Raw genomic sequence first — 20,818 nt, forward strand, 5'->3', positions numbered from 1 at the left:
TAGGATCTATGAAATAGTTTTTTATAAGAGGTTTTTCTGATTTCACATTGGTCTTGGGTAATTCGTTATTTGTATAAGTATCTTGTGCTAATTTCTTATTGGGCATCTTATAGCATTTTGGTGCTAGTACTTTCCCGTCCTTTTTCTCCACAATTATCACCTTAAACAAGTGAGTTGGCACTTTTTTCCCTCCCACAATCACATATTCCACACACTTTGACTCTCTGTCGCTTGATAGGTAAAGTGGTCCAGTGTACACATGGACGTTACGGACTTCTTCTGTCTTAGCTATTTCCCGACAATATTCCTCCAAATCATTCCACATGCCACGGTTAAAGTCATGCTGCTGTGGTACAGCGTTGCTCAGCAAATAAGTGTCATCAAAGGCTCGCTGACACCATCTGTGATTGGCAGCCGCAGCAAGATGACCTCGATCATATCCCGTACCCGAAAACATGTTCACATCATCAGGTGTCTGGAACTCTTCATGAACTGATTCATCCTGTATAAAGTCTGTTCTCTCATCTACATTATTATTAGCTAGAGTACTCTTGTTCAATATCTCATACACCCATGCAGCATTCCTGGTTTGATTGTCATATAACATAATGTAAAATATTTTTTTATTTTTTTTGTATTCATATATTTTATTGGATACAGCGTTCAAACAATATTTGCAACATGATACAATATAAGTCTCCATTTTGTGAATGAACAATTTCAGAATGAACAATTCTTCAAAACAAAGTCATTTTATGGTTCCCTCCCCATAACCCCCCCGGTAGCCAGTTAGATAAACAAATAAACCAAATGAGTAAGTTAAGAAAAAAAAAAAAAAAAAAGAAAGGAAGTTGCCGACACCCAGGACGCTGTGCCAGGTTGCTAGGATTCATGGATCAGCAGGAATCATGAGGGCTCTGGCTCAATTTCCCATATAAAGTAGCTTATAGTGTGTGGTGGGCAGACAGTGAGGTATGACGAGGTAGGAACCTATGCAGACAGATACCAAATACGCCACTACAGTGACATTTCCCTAACAGAAAGTTGGTTTACATAATTTATTAGTGGTTTCCAATGAGAATAAAATTTATCAGTTGAGCCTCTGAGAGTAAACTTTATCTTCTCAAGTTTAAAAAAAAACAATGCATCACATAACCAGGCTTTAAACGACGGTGGTAAGGGTGACTTCCATAGAGTTAGAATTTTCCGACGAGCAATTAGAGAGGTAAAAGCAATAACATTCGTTTGAATTGTTGTCAATTTGAGTCCGTCCGGAGGTCTGCCAAAAATCGCTATATGGGGGGAAGGACAGATCCTCAACGACAAAATCTTTGAGATTGCATCAAAATATAACTGCCAAAAGTTTAACAATTTGGGGCATGACCAGAACATATGGGTCAAATCACAAGGGGTCTGAGAACATCTATTACATCCCTCATCCTGGCCACCCGGATAAATCTTGGCAAGCCTGGCCTTGCTAAAGTGAATCCTATGTACCACTTTAAATTGAATAAGACTAAACCTAGCACAGCTGGAGGAAGAATTGACTGCTCGCAAGGCTTTTTCCCAAAAGTCATCCGACAGGGAAATCTGCAGTTCATTCTCCCAGCTGGTCCTAATTTTATTGACAACAGAATCAGAAGATGGGGAAAGTAGGTTATAGAAGTAAGAAATATGGCCTTTGGATAAAGTCTCAGCCTTAATAATTAGATCTATGCCACTAGGGGGTGGGATTTGAGGGAATTGAGGGGAGTGGGTCCTAGCGAAATCCCGTAACTGGAAGTATCTTAGGAAATCAGAGCCGCTGAAATTAAAAGTTGTGCGCAATTGCTCAAAGCTAGCAAAACAATCGTTAACGAACATATCGCTGAAATATCGGAGGCCATTCCTAGCAAAAACCTTGAATCTAGGGTCAATTTTAGCAGGAAGGAATAAATGGTTATTGCAAATAGGAGTTGTCTGAGGAAGGGTGAGCCAGCCGGAGTTGCGTCTAATTTGTGCCCAGATTTTCAGAGTGGCAGTTACTATAGGATTAGATGTATAAAGTGACGGGGAAAAAGGAAGGCTACTGCAAACCAGGGCCTGGAGCGAAGAGGAGGAGCATGACTTGGCCTCGATTTGACACCAGTTGCTCTGAGCTGAGGTAAACCATAGCATAATCTTATGAGCATTTGCAGCCCAGTAATAACCAATAAGACTAGGCAGGCCAAGACCCCCAAGGGATCTGCTCCTCTGCAAAAGTGATCTACTGGCTCTGGCGTATTTGCCAGCCCAAATAAATGAGGAGATAATACCTTCTAAGGCAGTGAAAAATGACCTGGGTAAGAAAATAGGCAGACATTGGAAAATATATAGGTATCTAGGAAGTATATTCATCTTAACAGTCTGTACTCTTCCGGCCAGGGATAGCGGTAGACGGTTCCACCTCTGCAGATCGGACTTGACTGTTGTCGTTAAGGCAGTAAAGTTCTGCTCTCGTAATGTTCGAACGGATCTTGTGATTGTAATACCTAAATATTTGAATCCTGAATTAGATATTCTAAAGGGGACTGAAGACGGGGGTAGCTCCACAGCTAATTGGTTAATAGCATAGCACTCGCTTTTCGAGATGTTTAATTTATAACCGGAGAACTCACTGAAGGACTTCAGAACTAAGAGAACAGGTGGGATGCTGGACTGAGGGTCGCGGATGTACAAAAGGAGATCGTCGGCATATAACGACACCTTGTGGTCTGTGCCCCATCTCTGAATCCCCTTGATTCCCTCCTCTGCCTTCAAAGCAATCGAAAGTGGCTCAATAGCAGCCGCAAATAAGAGTGGGGAAAGCGGACATCCCTGTCGAGTCCCGCGGAAGAGAGGGAAGTACCCCGAGCGCTGGGTGTTAGTACAGACTGATGCGCAGGGGGAGGAGTAGAGTAACCTAATCCAAGAGATGAAACCTGCCCCAAAACCAAACTGTTGAAGGGAGGAGAGCAGGTAGGCCCACTCCACCCTATCAAAAGCCTTCTCAGCATCGAGGGATATAACAACCTCCGGTTCTAAAGGAGAATGCGGTGTGTGAATGATGCTGAGAAGTCTTCTGACATTAGCAAACGAGTGCCTCCCCTTTATAAATCCCGTCTGGTCTTCTGATATAACTGAGGGCATGACCGACTCCATTCTGCGGGCCAGAGCCTTTGCAAGTATTTTAACGTCTACGGATAAGAGCGAGATCGGGCGGTACGAAGTACAATTCAGGCGGTCTTTGCCTGTTTTATGGATCAAAGAAATCGCAGCCTGTGTGAGGGTGGGCGGCAGGGAGCCCAGGCGGTATGAGTGATTGAACATTTCTAATAATAATGGGGCCAGTTGGTCTGAGAATTTCTTATAGAATTCAACTGGGTACCCATCGGGTCCCGGGGATTTACCGTTGTTCATTAACTGTATTGCTTCTTTGATTTCTGAAAGCTGCAAAGGAGCGTTTAACATCTCACGGTTGCAATCAGATATTTTGGGCATGGCCAATTTTTCAAAAAACTGAGACAACTGTGCTTCATCATAGGAGCATTCTGACTTGTATAACTGGGAGTAGAACTTCCTAAAAATACCATTGATCATTTCTGGGTAGAGATGTAAGGGAGCCTGTTTCGTCTTTTATCTGTGTAATTTGATTTGATGCCATCTTGGCCTTCAGTTGATGGGCCAAGAGGCGACTGGCTTTATCCCCATGCTCGTACATATATCCCCGTGCACGAAGGAGATTTTGTTCAGCGTTCTTTGTCAAGAGGAGGTCAAGCTCAGTATGAAGTACCATCCTTTTTTTATGCAAGTCAGGTGATTCGCTGGTAGAAAGTGAAATGTCCAAGTCCGCGATAGCTTTTTCTAGTTCTACTTGTCGAGCCTTACAAGCTCTATTTGCATAAGATGTAAATGATATAATTTTGCCTCTAACAAAAGCCTTAAGGGTTTCCCAGAGAAGGGAAGGTGAAGTCTCATCGTTCTGATTGGTGTCTAGGAAAAGTTTAATAGTCTCTGATAGATACTTGCAAAAGTCCACCTCAGTTAACAAAAGAGGATCTAGGCGCCAAAATTTGAATCCCTTTGGCTTGTGGTCAAAATGAAGGTCCAGAATAACAGTTGAGTGGTCTGATACCGTTATCGGTGAATACTGGGTGGAGGAAATTGATGGGATAAATGCCCTGTCTACTATTAGGTAATCTATACGCTAGTATGTATGGTGCACATGTGAGAAGAAAGAGTATTGTCTAGTAGAGGGGTATGAGAGCCTCCAGGGGTCAACATAGCCATACCGGTCCATGAAGGCGGAAAGAGTTGCTGCCATTTTCGAGAGCGGGACAGGTTTCGGATTAGATCTGTCTAGTACCGGATCCATGACGCAGTTCATATCCCCTCCCAGCACCAGTAAGTGAGAATTCAAGTTTGGAATACAAGACAGAAATGATTTCATGAAACAATCATCGTCCCAATTAGGGGCATAAACAGATGCTAAGATAATTGGTTTTTGGTAAAGCGTGCCTGAGACAATAGTATCGGGTACAAAGTCAATCCTAGATCTTAACAATATTGCTGTACCCCTCGTTTTCAAATTAAATTTAGAGTGAAAGATCTGTCCAATCCAGGGCCTATTTAATTTCCGATGATCAGAATCACACAAGTGTGTCTCCTGCAAAAGCATTATATCGGCGTTCAAGTCTTTAAAATGCGTCATGATCTTAGTACGTTTCACCGGAGCATTTAACCCACCAGTGTTAAGTGAAACAATCCCCACTGCCTGCCCACCATTTGCCCCCTTTTTAGTCACTCCAGCCATGGCGCAGAGAACAATTGCAACGTATCAGAGACATCCTACGGTGTGAGCAGCAAATAGAGAGAAAAAGAATTAGCTGTGCAAAAACAACATACTTTACTGTAAAACAAATAATTGAAACAGTCCTCACAAATAATAAAAATATAAACAAAAGTTTCCCAAAATAAAAAACACTGGCTCTCCCACATTGTTCCATTCCTCCCACCCAGATCAATGTCCAGGAAAAATCTAGGTACCCCCCTTGACCCACCCCAACTCTTCTCCCCGCCCACATCATCCCTTTCATACTTACTCTACTCATCCGCACTTCCCTTTCCATATCGAATCTCCTTTTCTTTTTATCTCGAAACCCACATCTCTAATTAAAACCCCAATAACCAAGATAAAATGTCAACCATTGTATACACTATACTATATCAGAGTATGCTCTAGGAATATCCCGTAGCTTTGCGGACATATATATACAATACAATTATAAGACTAAGAAGTCAGACAATTTTAATTGAACTCGTCCAAAAGTGAATATAAAAATTCACTGCAGCATATGGTGCAGGTAGCTAAACTATGGTACCTGTAATATGATATGATAATATAACATATCACCACCTTCAAGATTGTAAACATTAGCCCACAGCTTAAATGACAAACAAAGAAAAACAAAAACAAAACATCGACCCAGCAGCATTAAAGGAAAAGAAAAAACAAATACGGCAGACTTAACAAAATAAAATGTCTGAGTGCACTACAGACTCAATATACAGTCTCTGGCCCAGCATCTGAAGAGGGCCTATAATATATGTCAATCACCACGATCAGGATTGTAAACATTAGTTCGCAGCTATATAAAAATAATAATATAATACTAATAAAATAAATAAAAATGAAAAACACCGCAGCGAAACAAAAACATCAGCTCAACACCATTAATAAAAAATAAATAAAAAAAAATAAATAAAAAAAAGGCATACTTAATAACAACATAAAGTGTCCGAGTGCACTACAAACTCAGTTTACTGTGTCTCTGGTCCAGCGTGACGTCTTCATTGTTTACCCCTCCAAGTTATGGAGTCACCCACTGTGACGCATAGACCTTTAGCCTGCTAAATATCAGCCATTTAACTCAAAAACCAGCTGGGGGCTCACCTGCTGTACATTGTCTCAGTTCAACCCAGACTCAGGGTCCATAACTCGCAGTAAAGCGGAGTAACATTAGATCTGTCCCAGGAAAAGGCTAGTCAACACAGCTAGTGCAGCCAGCCCCGCTGGAATCCGTTAACGCAATCGGCATCCGTGTCTGGTCTCTGCTGGTAGTTAGACACAAAAGTCGCTGCCTCCTCGGGCGAAGCTAGCCTCTTCTTAGCTCCGTTGGGTAACGTAATCTGCAAGCGGGCTGGGAATAGGAGAGATGGTTTGAGGCCCCGGTTGTATAGCGTTGACATGACGTCACGGTACTTAGCACGTTGCTCGAGGACCTCCGGTGTGTAATCTTCATAAATGTGTACCGGCGACCCTCGGTATTGTAGATCGCCTCGTCTCTTGCGGGCCTCACGTACAATCATCTCCTTTATCTGGTACCGATGGAGTCGAATAATTACCGGCCGCGGCCGCGACCCCGGTTGTGGCTTAGCAGTAAGCGCACGGTGCGCTCGGTCCAGTTCAGGCGGTGATGAAAGGGTCTGTTGGCCGAGCAATTCGACAAGGAGTTCTGCAAAAAAGGTTGTAGGCCGCGGACCTTCGATAGATTCAGGGAGCCCGATTATCCTGATGTTGTTTCTGCGGCTGCGGCTTTCGAGATCTGATGTCTTCGCCATTAGTCTAGCGTTACTCTCGGCTAATGCCGCACACCTGTCCTCCAGAGCATGAATTCTTTGGTCCTGCAGTTCAGCTCCGGACTCCAAAGAGTCAATCCGTTGACCGTGCTCCGTCACCACAGCCTGTGTGCAGTCCAATTTCGCCTCTAAAGCCGCAAAAGTGGTTTTGAAATCGGCGGAGATGCTAGCTCTATGGTCTTCCAGTAAGCTAGCGATGCTAGCAACGCAGGTGTTGTTGCATGCGGCTGAGGCTTCACCTTCGGTGCTCTTTTTAACATTCTTCCCTGATTTTGACATCCTGCCAGCTTATATAAACTTAATGAAGCACACTATGTTGTTTCAGACTATTGGGGTTAATGAAAAAGTAAACTTTCGAAATAACTTTGTGGGAAGACGAGACCACCCTACCGTTCACATGTTCGCCTAACCGGAAGTCCAACATAATGTAAAAATTCTTTCGGAGTATTTGAGTAGGTGAAGGCAAATTTGCTATTGCTTTGTCTATTAATTTATATTCTTTAATCTGAGGGCTTTCAATGATGTCCTTTTCATCTGTTTCTGATCTATAGCATTCTTTGCCTTTAATCATCTCTGAGAATGGGATGCATATGTAGACTGGTTCATTAGCACTGGGATCTCCTCCAGACTGCTGTCTCTCCTTCTTCACATCAGACTGTGCTTCTCTTTCACTCTCATCATGACCACGACATCTTTTCATTATCTGGAATAATATAACAAGAGACAAGCATTTTTTTCTTTCTGAAAATTTGTAAAAAAAAAATAAAATAAAAATTGTTTCTCCAAGCTCTGTTGATGGTCATCAAGTTCTGGTCATCTGACCAGAAATCAGGAAGTGCTTCAGTAGTATCATAATACTTTTTATATTTCTTTGCCATATCTCTTCCATATTTTTTTAAGTGAGAAAACTTTTAAAAATACGTTCTCAACTACTGTATGCCACCCAGAGATGGGGACTCGAGTTTGAGACTCGGACTCGAGTGCGACTTAAGTCGCACACAGCGTGACTTCAGACTCGACTTGAGACTCGTCCTCGAAAGACTTCAGACTCGACTCGGACTCGAGCTGCGGGACTCGTGAACAATGTTTATTATTAGGAAACGTCTGACGAGCTCGCTGTTATTCCCCTCCCTCCGTTACCTATATCCTGCCTACGTAACTGCTGCGCGCGGCCACACATGAGAGGACAACAAACATGTCGACTGCACCGGCCGCTGGCTGCTGAGCCATTCATCGTAAGCTTTGGGTTTAAAAACTTCAACAGAGCTGCCAACTGTCACGCATTCACCGTGAGACTCACGCGATTGACACTTTTCACACGCTCTCACGACACACATCCATTTTCTCACGCACAGAAAAATCGCGAAGCAAAGAGGACACGGAGAATGACAGACTAGACAGAGCAGGTACTTATGATATAAAAAAAAATCTCAGCTCTCAAATTCTGTCAATTCTATTACGAAATTCAAACAATAAATACCGTTTTGGCGCTTGTAAATGTGACGTGACAGATCCATAGACAGTATAGATCCCTAACGGCACGTGAACCGACCCTTTCTATTAGCTAATAGTAAATAAACACGACGCTGTTGATACAGTACAACTTACCGAAATGTATATTCCTCATACATGATATCGATCAATCAGTGTTTTTCAGTGTTTTTCATCCACGGAAAGGGGTCAATAAAAGTATATTTTTATAATAGTATATTTCACATCATTTGGTTCGTTGCAATAGTGTTTTGCATTTAGCTACAATGTGATGTTTTGCAGTTTTGCACTAAATAGGAGTATGTCAATTTTAGTACTGTAAGTGTAAGGTATAACATTTTTATATATTTGGTCTTATAGCCCCACAGAGCCAGCACAATAGGAGCCAATGCCTTTCATTATAATTCAGCGACAGACAAGGGAGTCCTTTTTCTTCAGAAACTCAATTTATGGTCTGTACTGTATGTTCATGCTACAAGGCAAAATACAGATATTAACTTAAAAGTAAAGCATTCTTTGTGTTTTTGTCATGTTGCAATAGCCTGTTTACATTGAGTATATACCAAAATCAAAGCTGATACTGTAATAAATAAAGGAGTCATAATAACATATTACATGCTTTGAATTCCTTATAGCTATGCAGTGTTCTAAGCAGCCTGGATGGGTCGCTGTACGTGATGCAACACTTATTATAACCACAATAAACTTGAGACTTGACTTGGACTCTAGCTCAAAGACTTGAGACTTGACTTGGACTCTAGCTCAGAGACTTGTGAGCATCTCTGATGCCACCTAGTGGGACATCATTTTCTTCCTCTTTCCTGGAAGCGTTTTTATCACATCCAAAAGATTTAAGATTGGAGGATTTACTTTGGTTTTCACGCATCTTAAGACAGATGTAGAGCTAAAACACAAGGTCTTCAAGGCCGGGATAAAATAATGTGTGCTTTTGACTTGACTTGACTTTTGGAAAATAAAATAAAAATATCTTTTTCAAAATTCTCCTCAATTTCAAGAGTTAATTTCATTCACAAGAAAGGGAAATATTTACTCACGTCAACAGAAACTTCTGCTGCTCTGATTTCACTTCAGTTCTTCTGTCCTACACAAAACAAACACAAACCTATAATGTTTTAAAGCAGAACAACTTTAAAACTTGTCATTAAGACCAAAGCAGTTTCTAAAAGGGCCACCATGAATATTAGTTTGTGTACAGTTACCTTCCACATTATCACCAGTGTTTAGTAAAGTCAGCTTTATTCATATAATGGGCCCTATCATACACTCGGCTCAATGCGGCTCCAGGCGCGACGCAAGTGTGTTTCGCGAGTTTCAGCCCGACACAGTTTTCATTTTCACGTCCTGCGCCACGTTGTTTAAATAGCCTGTCTGTGCACCCATGGGCTGCTGGTCTGAGAACGAGGTGTGTGTTCTGGCGCATTGTTAGAGCGTTGCTATTTTGAGGAACTGAAATAGACTGAGCCATCGACCAACTGAACCCGGCTCTAAAGTCAATGGTGCAGTATTTATTTTGTTATTTAAAGAACACATTAATAATGCGAGCCTATAGGTGGGTCCATAACACACACACACACACACACACACACACACACACACACACACACACACACACACACACACACACACACACACACACACACACACACACACACACACACACTCTGCTTATTACACACTCTGCTTATTATACACACACACTCTACTTATTACACACACACTCTGCTTATTACACACACGCACACACACACACACACACACACACACACACACACACACTCTGCTTATTACACACTCTGCTTACCACACACTCTGCTTATTACACCTACACACTCTGCTTATTACACACACACACACACACACACACACACACACACACACACACACACACACACACACTCTTCTTATTACACACACACACACACTGCTTATTACACACACACACACACACACACACACACACACACACACACACACACACACACACACTCTCTCTCTCTGCTAATTACACACACACTCTGCTTATTACACACACACACACACACACACACACTTCTTATTACACACACACACACACACTCTGCTTATTACACACACAAACACTGCTTATTATTATTGTCAGCAAGATGGTAGAAAACTGTACATTTCTTGTCTATTACCACTGCAGCTTATACCAACGACAGAAAGGTAAGTCAATAGCAAATCAAAACTAGTTAGCACATCCTTTGTAATTGAAAAGGTTTAATGACATATATGGTTATGGGATAATGCGATGATGTGTTGTGCGTGACTCTTTAGCTCCGCCCACGACACGCCTCCAGGAGCTCGGCTGTTTCAGAAAGAATCGGTACAGCACATCTGTCTTTTATAAATCTGATAAAACTAAAGACTCTTCGAAGATAGGAATGAGGCAATACTACTCTATACTCAAGATTAATGAGTTATGTGCCCTTTATGGATTTGCAATGATTAAAGACATGTAGGCCTATATTTGACATTAAATGCCCATGCCTTCGTGTCTATAAGTAGGCTATTATTTGTCACGTGTCATGTTTAAGCCCCGCCCCTCACTTCCGGTTCTGGTGCTTCGGTTCTGCAGTGGTTTCTACGGAAAACTCAAACACACGTGATCAGTCCAGTTGAGCACTTAATCCATAGCGCTGCCTCTCAATCAAAACGTATGATGTACAAAACTCTGCAAAAAAACAAATAAATCTTTTCAAGTGTCTCTAATCAAGCAAATTTGTACTTTATATACACTCACAGTTCTCGTGGCACTCACAATATGTCACTTACCGCGTCACTCCAGCAGCTAATGCAATCCACAGGGAAAAAACTGTCCTTTATCCAACTTTTCCCCCGATAATATTCCTTATCGAACAAGCTTCTCAAACAACACACCACTCTTCACAATAACCACCCGTCAAATATAAAGATTTACCAAAAATAATCACTTTTTTCAAAATGAGTATAAATGGGCTCATTCTGGGCTTATCTGCTTGCTTACTCGATGAGGTGTTTCCTTCAACATTACTAATGCATTAAAACGATTTCAGCGCTTCCACATTGAGCATTTTAAAATCACTAATCTGCCTATAACCTGCGTGAGACACACATGCACTACATAAAACACAGGATACATTATGAATAACACACACACAAAAAAAAATCTCTAGGCTCTGTTCTGGGAATGTTCCAACAAAACATTCCCAGAACGCGCATGATTCAACACAGGTTTTAGGAAAAGTGCAATAATAATATTATTGTCAATTTGGCACTGATTTGATGCTGTGGGAAGGATGTGCTACTCCAGTTGAATCAGCTCACTCGTAATATTCCCCCGCCCGCAGGTTGAAGCTCTTCAGGAATGACAAAGACTCACTTCTGCTGCTTCTTTATGGAGGTTCAGTTTGTAGTTATATAAAACCGTCCTTCCTCTATGATTTGCACTCATGCTCTTCTTCACTGTAGTCTTCATCCGTCTGGTAGTTTCAACATGTTCTCCTTACCCCCATGGTTGGTTAAAAAAACATTAAGTTCAGGAAACTAACTTTCACAACTTCTGCCCATCTCGCCCTGTTCTTCTTCTTCAAGAATAGAGGGAGTCAAATACATTTTTCTACATTAACTCAATTTTAGGTATTGCAGGTTCTTTCCAAGCAGCATTAAAACATCTTTATATGGCATTAACTTAAAAGCAAGCAAAATAACATTTGTTTGAAAAAACTCTTTTTATTTGGGAAACTCCTTTCCTCGAAAAATATTGAAGCCATTAATTTAAACCGCAGTGCAAATTCACAGCAATATAGCACAGCGTCTAGCTCGCTCATTGGCTGTGCTGCAGAAACTGCACACCCTATGGCAAAGCGGCTCGATCTGACGCGCAACCTTATCAGGACGCGCCCTCGCATCGCACGTCAGAGCCCGCCAAGATGGGCATGGCTTATAGCTATAAAAGACCCATTATTTTGCCATGGACTCATATATATATATGTGCTGTCAATAGTTAGTGCTGTCAAACGATTCATATATTTAATCACGATTAATCGCATTCATGTCATAGTTGACTCACGATTAATCGCAATGAATCGCACATTTTTATCTATTCTAAATGTCCCTTGATTTATTTTTCAGAAATCCGTAGATGAGAAATGTTAGATAAAAATAATGACACAGTGTATGGGAATAGTTAGTCTGTTTTTTTGTTGTTTTTTGAGCTCCATGAGATGACGCATAGGAACATTCTGTTGCTGTTCACGGTCAGGGACTATTTTTTTCCAGTGGAAGGAAGGCTTTTAGGGATTTTACTTCATGAAAGATGCATTGATACATATATATATTTTTTTGCTTTAATATTTGTATTGTGTGGTATCCATTTTATAAAAAACAATAAGGTACTGGAGGCTAGTGCTGTCACATGCCTGTCCTGTCTTGTGCTGCACATGGGTGTTTTGTTATTTTGGGCCATGTGCTCATGTCATTGTCTGATCCCTCCCACTTGTTATCTGATTATTGTTTGAGTTCTTCCACCTGTTCCCTCTTGATTAGTTCCCTTTATAAGTCCCCTCTTGTTTGCAGTCTGTGTCGGTTCGTTGTCTAATGTTTCTTGTTCCCTGTGATCCTGTTGTAATTTTCATGTTCTGGTTTTGTTTTGCATTTACTAGTTATGTTTTCCCCCCCTCGTGGGTTTTGTGTTTGTTTGTTTTTCTTTATTGTTAATAAATATTCATTCACCTGCACTTGAGTCCTCGCACCTTTTTGCACTCACCCCTACCGTGACAAGTGCTGTATCGTGAATAAGTCACGGCTGAAGGAGTTACTCCGCTTCACGTCATGCTTAACAACACCCTTCGGTTGTGACTTATTCACAATACAGCACAGCCTCGAGTGTGTATGTATTGCTTACATATGTGCTTTATATGCATCCCCGAATGCACTTTATTGGAAACCCAAACAAGCAGTACATGCAGAGACTGAGATTCTGTGGAGCAGCATTTATTGTTAATGGAGCAGCTCTGAGTAAACATGTAGTCACTGTTGCTATGCCTGATAAGCCATGGGGCTCTCATGCCAAACATGTTCTCACGCAGTGAAAAATCCATCAGCCAGGAGGGGGCTCACTTTGACTGAATGTCATGTCATCACTCTGTCATCACTCTCTGTCATGTTTGCTTGCTTAAAGGCCAGCAAGAGCCTATATCCTTTTTTAATTTATTTTTTTATTTGCATATTAGTTAAATATTTAGTTTCACCCGAAACATTTAGATTCAACATTTAGATTTAGATTTGACATTTAGATTCAACATTTACATTTAGATTTAACATTTAGATTTAACATTTAGATTTAACATTTAGATTTAACATTTAGATTTAACATTTAGATTTAACATTTAGATTTAGATTTAGATTTAGATTTAACATTTAGATTTAGCATTTAGCATTTAGGTGTAACATTTAATATTTAGATTTAACTATTTAAAATATCTCTAAGTTGACAAATATTGTTGTAAATGTGGTAAAAAGTGACAGTCAAAAATTCATACCAGTTTTTTAAACATTGTTTGAAGCTAAATGTGACAAAATGTTGCTGTTATTTTCAGCGTGAGCCGCTTTACAAACGGCGCCCCATAAATGTTCATGTTCATGTCATCTGCACTTCAAGAAATCTGTTAAATGACGTTAGAACTTTATTCAGGAAATTCCTAATAAACTTTACTAAAGCAAGTAAAGCATTTTTTTAAACGGTAATTTTTTTTTTTTACACACCTTTAGAACAACCGAATCAGGCCCAGATTTTTTTGTGCGTGTTTAGATTATTTAGGAAAAGTCAGTGTTTCATGCCCCTGAGATGAAGGTAATACTTTTTAAAAATGAAGGAAAAGTCCAGTGGGGTCTGCTGGACCCCAAGGACTGACAGATGAATATTTAGATTTCAGGTCATTTACTTTATAATATAAAATATAATGTAAGCTAAAACTATAATATACAGAAAATCATGTCAACTCATGTTTCAACTCTCACAGCTAAGTTAACTAGCGACATCGCTAACTATTTAAGTCTGACTGACTCCGGTGGCCAACTAACGTTACTATTACTAATTATTTCATGACGCCGTTGACGTATGATCCAGTGGCCAATAGGACGTCTAGGTATTTATTATGTCTATGATGCAGAAGGGCAGGATTATGGGGTGCTTCTCAATATCCCTCCTCATCTCCTCGTTCCTCCGTCCTCCATCCTATGACCCGGAAACCGATCGAGCTCAGCCATCTTGAAGGACATCTCAATTCTCTAATTGCACCGCGAGGAGTCGAGGATCGAGGAGTGAGGAGGCTTCCAGAGGAGTCATGAGCGAGGATACACGGGTGTATCCTCTGCGGAAGTGTTTTATCGGCTAAACGTGACGCACGTATAAATTCTCCTCCCCCTTCACATCGGTCACAATCATTTTAATTTATACTTTACCTTTGCAGTTTATATAAACCACACATCTCACATATTTCAACAGAGTCTCTTGCTTTATTATTATTTATAATGAATTTCTTAAATAACAAACTTCAACAGCATAAGGGCAGATCCTTTGAGCACTGCTGATGACGCTGTGAAGTGACGCTCAAGTGATCAAGTATTCCAATGTTTAAAAAAAGCTTTCCTTCGATTCCTCCGTCCTCCTTTTCTTTCCTTGCAGCCGAGCCTCGCGCACGTCCTGATTTTGCTAAGTGGGAGTTGACCTGAGACCAATACCTTTATGATGACCCTGGGACAACAACTGCCTCAGCCAATCAACGTTTATGATGTCATCACCGTGTGCCCCCCGTCGAGTCCGCCAAATTTAAAAACACACACACACACACACACACACACACACACACACACACACACCTCTTCCAATAACAAGCGCACAATTTACAAGGTAAGACCAACGGCTTTTTACATTCTATTAATTAACATGTGCCTTCTACCACGGCTGATGATGTTACAATTCATAATTGTTTTTAGATTTTGATTTTTCCACCATTGAAGTAACGTTAATAACGTTAACAATATTAGCTTGGATTGGCAAGTTAAGTTAATTGGCAGTTGCCAGCCAAATTGATCAGCATCGCTTGACTCAAAAAAGAAGAAGATGAAAATACTGTTTAGATGTATATATTTATTATAGTGTGCCTAGCTACACCTTATGCGAGCTCATTTTCTGCTGGTGCGACAGATTGTTAGCGCTCGCACTGGTGCCCCAGAATAGTACGTTAACTTATCATTTGCGCGTCGCACTGACCATTCAGTGCGCGATTCCAAGAGAAAGCAGGTCAAAGCAAAGCCAAACTTATATGTTAGAAACAAGTATAGTTTACTTTCTCTGCCCTGGGACAAAGAAAGAACAAACATATCAATTATTATAAAGGAGTGACATTCCACTTTAATTGATAGAAAGGTTTAGCTAGTAATTACATTTTTGTTGACTGTCCCACATTGTAAACCTGTGATGTTGACATGAGTTCTGACATATTTTTGAACAGAAAAGACTGTTATGTCCATGTTGGAGGCCATAGGAAAACCTATGGCCATTTGCAGTGAGGAAGAAATGGAGGAGGAGGACGAGGAGGAAGAGATGCATGAGCAACACAATGAAGAAAGACATAGGGAAGATGAGGGAGTAGAGGAAACAGAAAGGAAAGTGTACAAAGTTTTAGGAAGGCTAACAGCGCAAGGAAAGAGCTACCAGGTAGATGAAGATGAGTTGAGGAGGAAGGTCAAAGGAGAAAACATGTCCACAAACATGTTCCGAATGTTGATAAGGGTTTGTATTTTTATTATATGCATACATTTAAGTATAAAAGAAGATGGAAAGTAATATGGAGTTTAACACTCTCCCACTCATGGCTATTGATAGGCATGGTACAGTACATGACTGATATTTAGAAAGCCCTGCTCTCATGCTTTGCATCTGTGCCACTGTACTTGTTCATATAGGTTGGCAAAAAAAGATGTTCCACCCAATGTGCTGCAGCAGCCTAGAAAGGCAAAGACAAAGCTGACAATATTCAGCACTTTAACCTAGCAAACGGGTCTGGGATGGCGCTGGCCAAACATGTGCCGAAAGAGAAACTACTTGCTGGTATACCTGAAGAGGACATCCCAGCCACACTGTAAGTGTGTCTGTATAAGCCCCCTCTCTGTATGTGGTGTCTTGTCTTAGAATATCTTAATGTCTACACCTTCTTTTTACTTATACACCCCGAATCACTACTTGCTGGTCTCTGACTGTATGCAATTTTATGCTACACTGACTCTATATCACAGTGTAGTGTCTAGGATTGCCTCTGAGGTCATATTAGGAAAAAAGGTTAGCAGCGTGGTTCAGGACAGATGTTTTTTTTTTTTTTTTTTTTTCTCAAAGTACAAATGTAGGGTGCATTGACGTTCTAGAACTGTTTGTTCTGTTGACAGAAAATTCATTGTTTTTGCCCTTTGTTAAACTTAATTGGCCTAATGTGCATTTTATTCTAATATTACCATTGTACAAACTTTTTCAGCCTGCTGTTTAGTCCCTGTATCAAGACGCCAATTAATCAACAAGAGAATGATGTCATGCCTATTGCAATTCCATATGATCAAGTCTAGGTCACCTTCCTTCATTTATATAGGGCTTTTAACAATGTGGATCTTTGGCTATGATGCAACAAAGTAACAATCCCAGGAAGTAACATTTAATTGATTTGCAGGAGGACCATTGAACAAATGAAAAGTAATGTGGAAAACCTTGGTCCTGAATCTGAGCTGGATTTGGCCACCCACCGCTTTGGGCCTACAGCGGCTTGAGGTTTTCTTTTCCTTTTTAGAGGACTCTTTGAAATGAACAGTACCCATGTTCTTGCACACGTGGCTGCTATCAGATTATTTCTAAACAAAAAAGAAAAGCTCAATTACTTTATCTGATATTTGACAAGGCTTTTATTTTCATAGTCAATTGTTTTATAGTAACTTTTACTGGAGGACTCATATAAAGGACTCTATAGTGGAGAACAAGTACAACGTTTGTTAAAATGGCAAAACTGCATTTGAATAAAAAGTACTTTTCAAACCTTATTTGTATTATCTTTTTGGACCACTGATTGCTCTGCGTTTTCTTCTTGATTTAATAGGAAAACTTGATGTGACATCTGTCCTCGTCTCTGAGGCAGTGTTTCTGTCAGTCTTTCTTTTTCTGTTTGCAAATAGTGGCCGTATTTTACGTGACTTGTCCTCATCACAAAGTCGCACAAATCTTTTAAAGTTTATATTTTCTTCCTTTGTTTGCACTTCTAGTTCATTGACTTTATGGGCAATGTCCTCAGGAAGTTTCTCCCATGTCTGTAGAGTCTTCTGTATGCATTCCAGTTTCCTGATAGTTGTACTACGCCTATCTTCATCTGCAATTCCATCCTGTATAGGCTCCACTGAAATGTTAATTGCATTTTTTATGTTGTCTCACTCATCTCATTTAAAAGTCCCTTTGCAAGTAGTAGACAAGCACATTCTGTATGATATGAGAAAGTACAGCAGTCACATACATTCGCCACTGTACATGGTTTTGATACTGCTCTTCCAAATAAGCTTTCAACCTCTAGTGTTTTTTTAGGCTTTGTAGAAATGCTTTACTTATTATTTTGAATCAAGTTCTTGGCATGGGCTAATAAAATGAGATGCTTACATGTACGTCCCCTTGTACCAGCAAGACAATTGCAGAACTGCTCTGCAGGGCATACACAGTAAACTACATGTGGATTATTTTCAGATGGAACATTGTATATGTATGTTTCTGTTGAAGCTGCGGTAACTGATGTGGCCCAACCATTGTCTAGCATCCTCTGAGCAGACTTCTTTATTTCTTCCATTTTACATTCCAGAGGGTTAAAGACTCTCCCAGAAGACTGCAAATCCTGTATTATGTTGAAATACTTGTCAGTCTTGTTCAATAGCACATCAATCAAATGATCCAATCTACGATTCCGGATGCCACAGAGGAATTGGTATTTTAAACGGTGGAAGAAGCTATAAGGAAATAAAAGCAGAGAGATCAGTTTGTTGAATGAGGAGCAGCAACAGGTTGGAACAATTACAATGTACTCTTTAACAAATTAAAAGATACTCAAAACACCATGCTAACTTTCAGTTATGATGATTATCATTAAGTGAACATGCATAAAAATGTATACCGTTCTATTAGATTGTTTGTTTCAGAGTCTCCATGCTTATAACATCTTCTGAAGTTAGACCACAGAGGACCAATTGGCTCCCAGTGGTTCCTAAAGTACTTGCAGACATCTTTTAAGTTCTTAAACTGGCAGTGAAACATCTCAGCTTTTTTCTTGAATTCATGTTCCTGTAAAAATGGACAAGCAAAATCATGTTGTTTTGTGTTATTAGTATAAGAACTGAATATATAGGTCATAAAGGTAATCCTCGACATAGACTTCAACCCTAGTGTGTGCACTTAGTGTGCTGGGAATGTCATTTTCTTGATTGATTATGCTAAAGCCATTTAGGCCTATATGAAAGGAAATAATTAATGTTTGTATATTATAACATAAAAAATGCAAGGGTACTTATGTAAACCTTTGAACAGGGTCATTATTATAAATGATTATAAATGTAGCTATTATTTTGAGTTGAGGACTATATGTAAAGATCTGTTATGTGAAATATCTTATTCAGGACAGAACTATTATTATTCATAAAGAATCTTATTCTGTTATATAAGATATCCCATTCAATCTCGGAATTAAATTTCGTAGTTATAGTGCACATAACACAGGGTCACGCAGGGCTGGTAATATGGAACGGAAACTTTTACAGAGGTAGTGCAAATGGAAATATCTATATCATCTGGGCATGAATGGGGAATTAACTATTTAATTGTTTTCTATAAATGTTGAGTGATTGTGATGTTTTATCTATGTTTATCTGCTCATTTATACAGTGAGATACATAATGAGAATAATGTAACCTTTATACTTCAATGTCCAATCATGTGACGTGTGTATTTATATTGTTAGAGTCAGATTCCAGTATATTACATTGATTACATAATAAGCTTATAAATGACTGCAGGTGTACTGTAGGCTTGGATACACAAGGCACTGATGAAGGGTTGAATCCGAAAACGTTTTGCGCACCTTGCACGAAAACTGGCCAAAAAGCTTACAGGATTTTATGGTCCAGTGGTCACAAATAAAGTGTAGCAAATCTTTTATCCTACTTTTTTGTTTTGTTTTCTTGGATCAACGCACTGCAAGAAGTTGTTTATTTATCTGTTTGTTGACTACTGTTTGGCGCTATGCTTTTCCATTCTTTCCTTTTCCCTCGTATTTTGTTAAAATAACATTTTGTAGATACTGCAAGGTACATGACCACATATACATAGCTTGCAACCATAAAAAAAAAAAAAAAAAAAAATCACACTACAAGAAACACACCTTGGAACAGGATTTCAGCTCCGACATTAACTGCATAATGTGCGCTCTCGAATCTGCCTTTTAAGGTCCACTCACACCAGATTCAGATCTTGACAGCCAACGAGTTACTGCCTGTGTGTAATAAATGGTGGGGAAATATACAATTATTTATTTAAACTGGTGAGACCTTCAATTAATCTAATCAACGCATTTGGCTAGTATTATTGTGATCAATTGATGGCAAATTGGCCAACAAATGAAGCGGATGACACCTTTAAGTTACAAACGACTGTTTAAGATTTACAACAAAATTACCTTCATTTTTAGGCCATTCATATATTCTCACTAAACCTTACGTGTCATCCAGTAACCAAACATTTTAACTGTTGTTTTTGATTGAAATTTTAGCACAACAATAATAGATTTATATTGCAAAATTAGCAAAAATCAAAGCAGTCTCCATTCAATCTTAACTTAGTACTTACTTGGGTTACATGGTACCAACAAAGGAGAACATCTGACTCGTTGAACACCTTACGGATAGCATTGATTTCGGCCTGGTCTTTATCTACCATAAAGCACCTAATGAAAATAAGGTAACACTTTACAATAAGGTTCATTAGTTAACATAGAGATAACACCTACTGTAGGCTAGTCATAGAATGCTGTTAAGAAATAAATGCAAGTTGGTCCTGGTTCATAGGGAAAAAAAAATAATTCATTAAGTTGAATTCATAAATTGAATAATGAACCTGAAATAAAGGCATGCATAAAAAGTTTAATTTTAAGGAATTGTGTATCAAAACATTATGTAATAATTGCAATTGAATTTGTTTATATCTGTTTGCATTACCTTGGAGGTGCAGAAAATGTTGCTTTCAGCTTTTCCAGTGCCAGCTGAAGCATGGCCTGCTTTTCATTTCCCAAGATGACAGGCAATGGGTATGCCATGACCATGACTGTCCTTGACAACTAATGTAAATAAAGGAAAGCCATACTGGTTGACGCCATGTGTTGCATCCATAAAAACAATATCTCTTCCATATTCTTGAAGATTGTCTCTCATGGATGGTGTTTGTAAAACTATGACAAGATATGTTTGTGGACCGTAAGGCTGATCAAAAATAACACAGTCTCTGAAAGTGCCCTCAAGAAGTTGTGTTGTACTATTGGCATCATCTTTGTGTTGCTGATTTTTTCGCATCATACATATCTGAATATTTTCAATGTCTTTTGGG

General features: G+C 39.7%; 1 pseudogene across 1 annotated transcript; it reads right to left on the bottom strand.

Moving 5' to 3' along the window:
* Window positions 1-11,238: 11,238 nt before the first annotated feature.
* Window positions 11,239-20,155, bottom strand: LOC309485048 (annotated as a pseudogene). The gene is made up of 4 exons: window positions 20,066-20,155; window positions 19,602-19,712; window positions 18,342-18,508; window positions 11,239-11,245 (listed from the first exon to the last, which is right to left on the bottom strand). The product of its transcript is annotated as an uncharacterized misc_RNA (transcript).
* Between the last annotated feature and the right edge of the window lie 663 nt (window positions 20,156-20,818).

The sequence above is a fragment of the Leuciscus leuciscus genome, assembly GCF_965113295.1.
Source record: "Leuciscus leuciscus genome assembly, chromosome: 1".
NCBI lineage: Eukaryota > Metazoa > Chordata > Actinopteri > Cypriniformes > Leuciscidae > Leuciscus > Leuciscus leuciscus.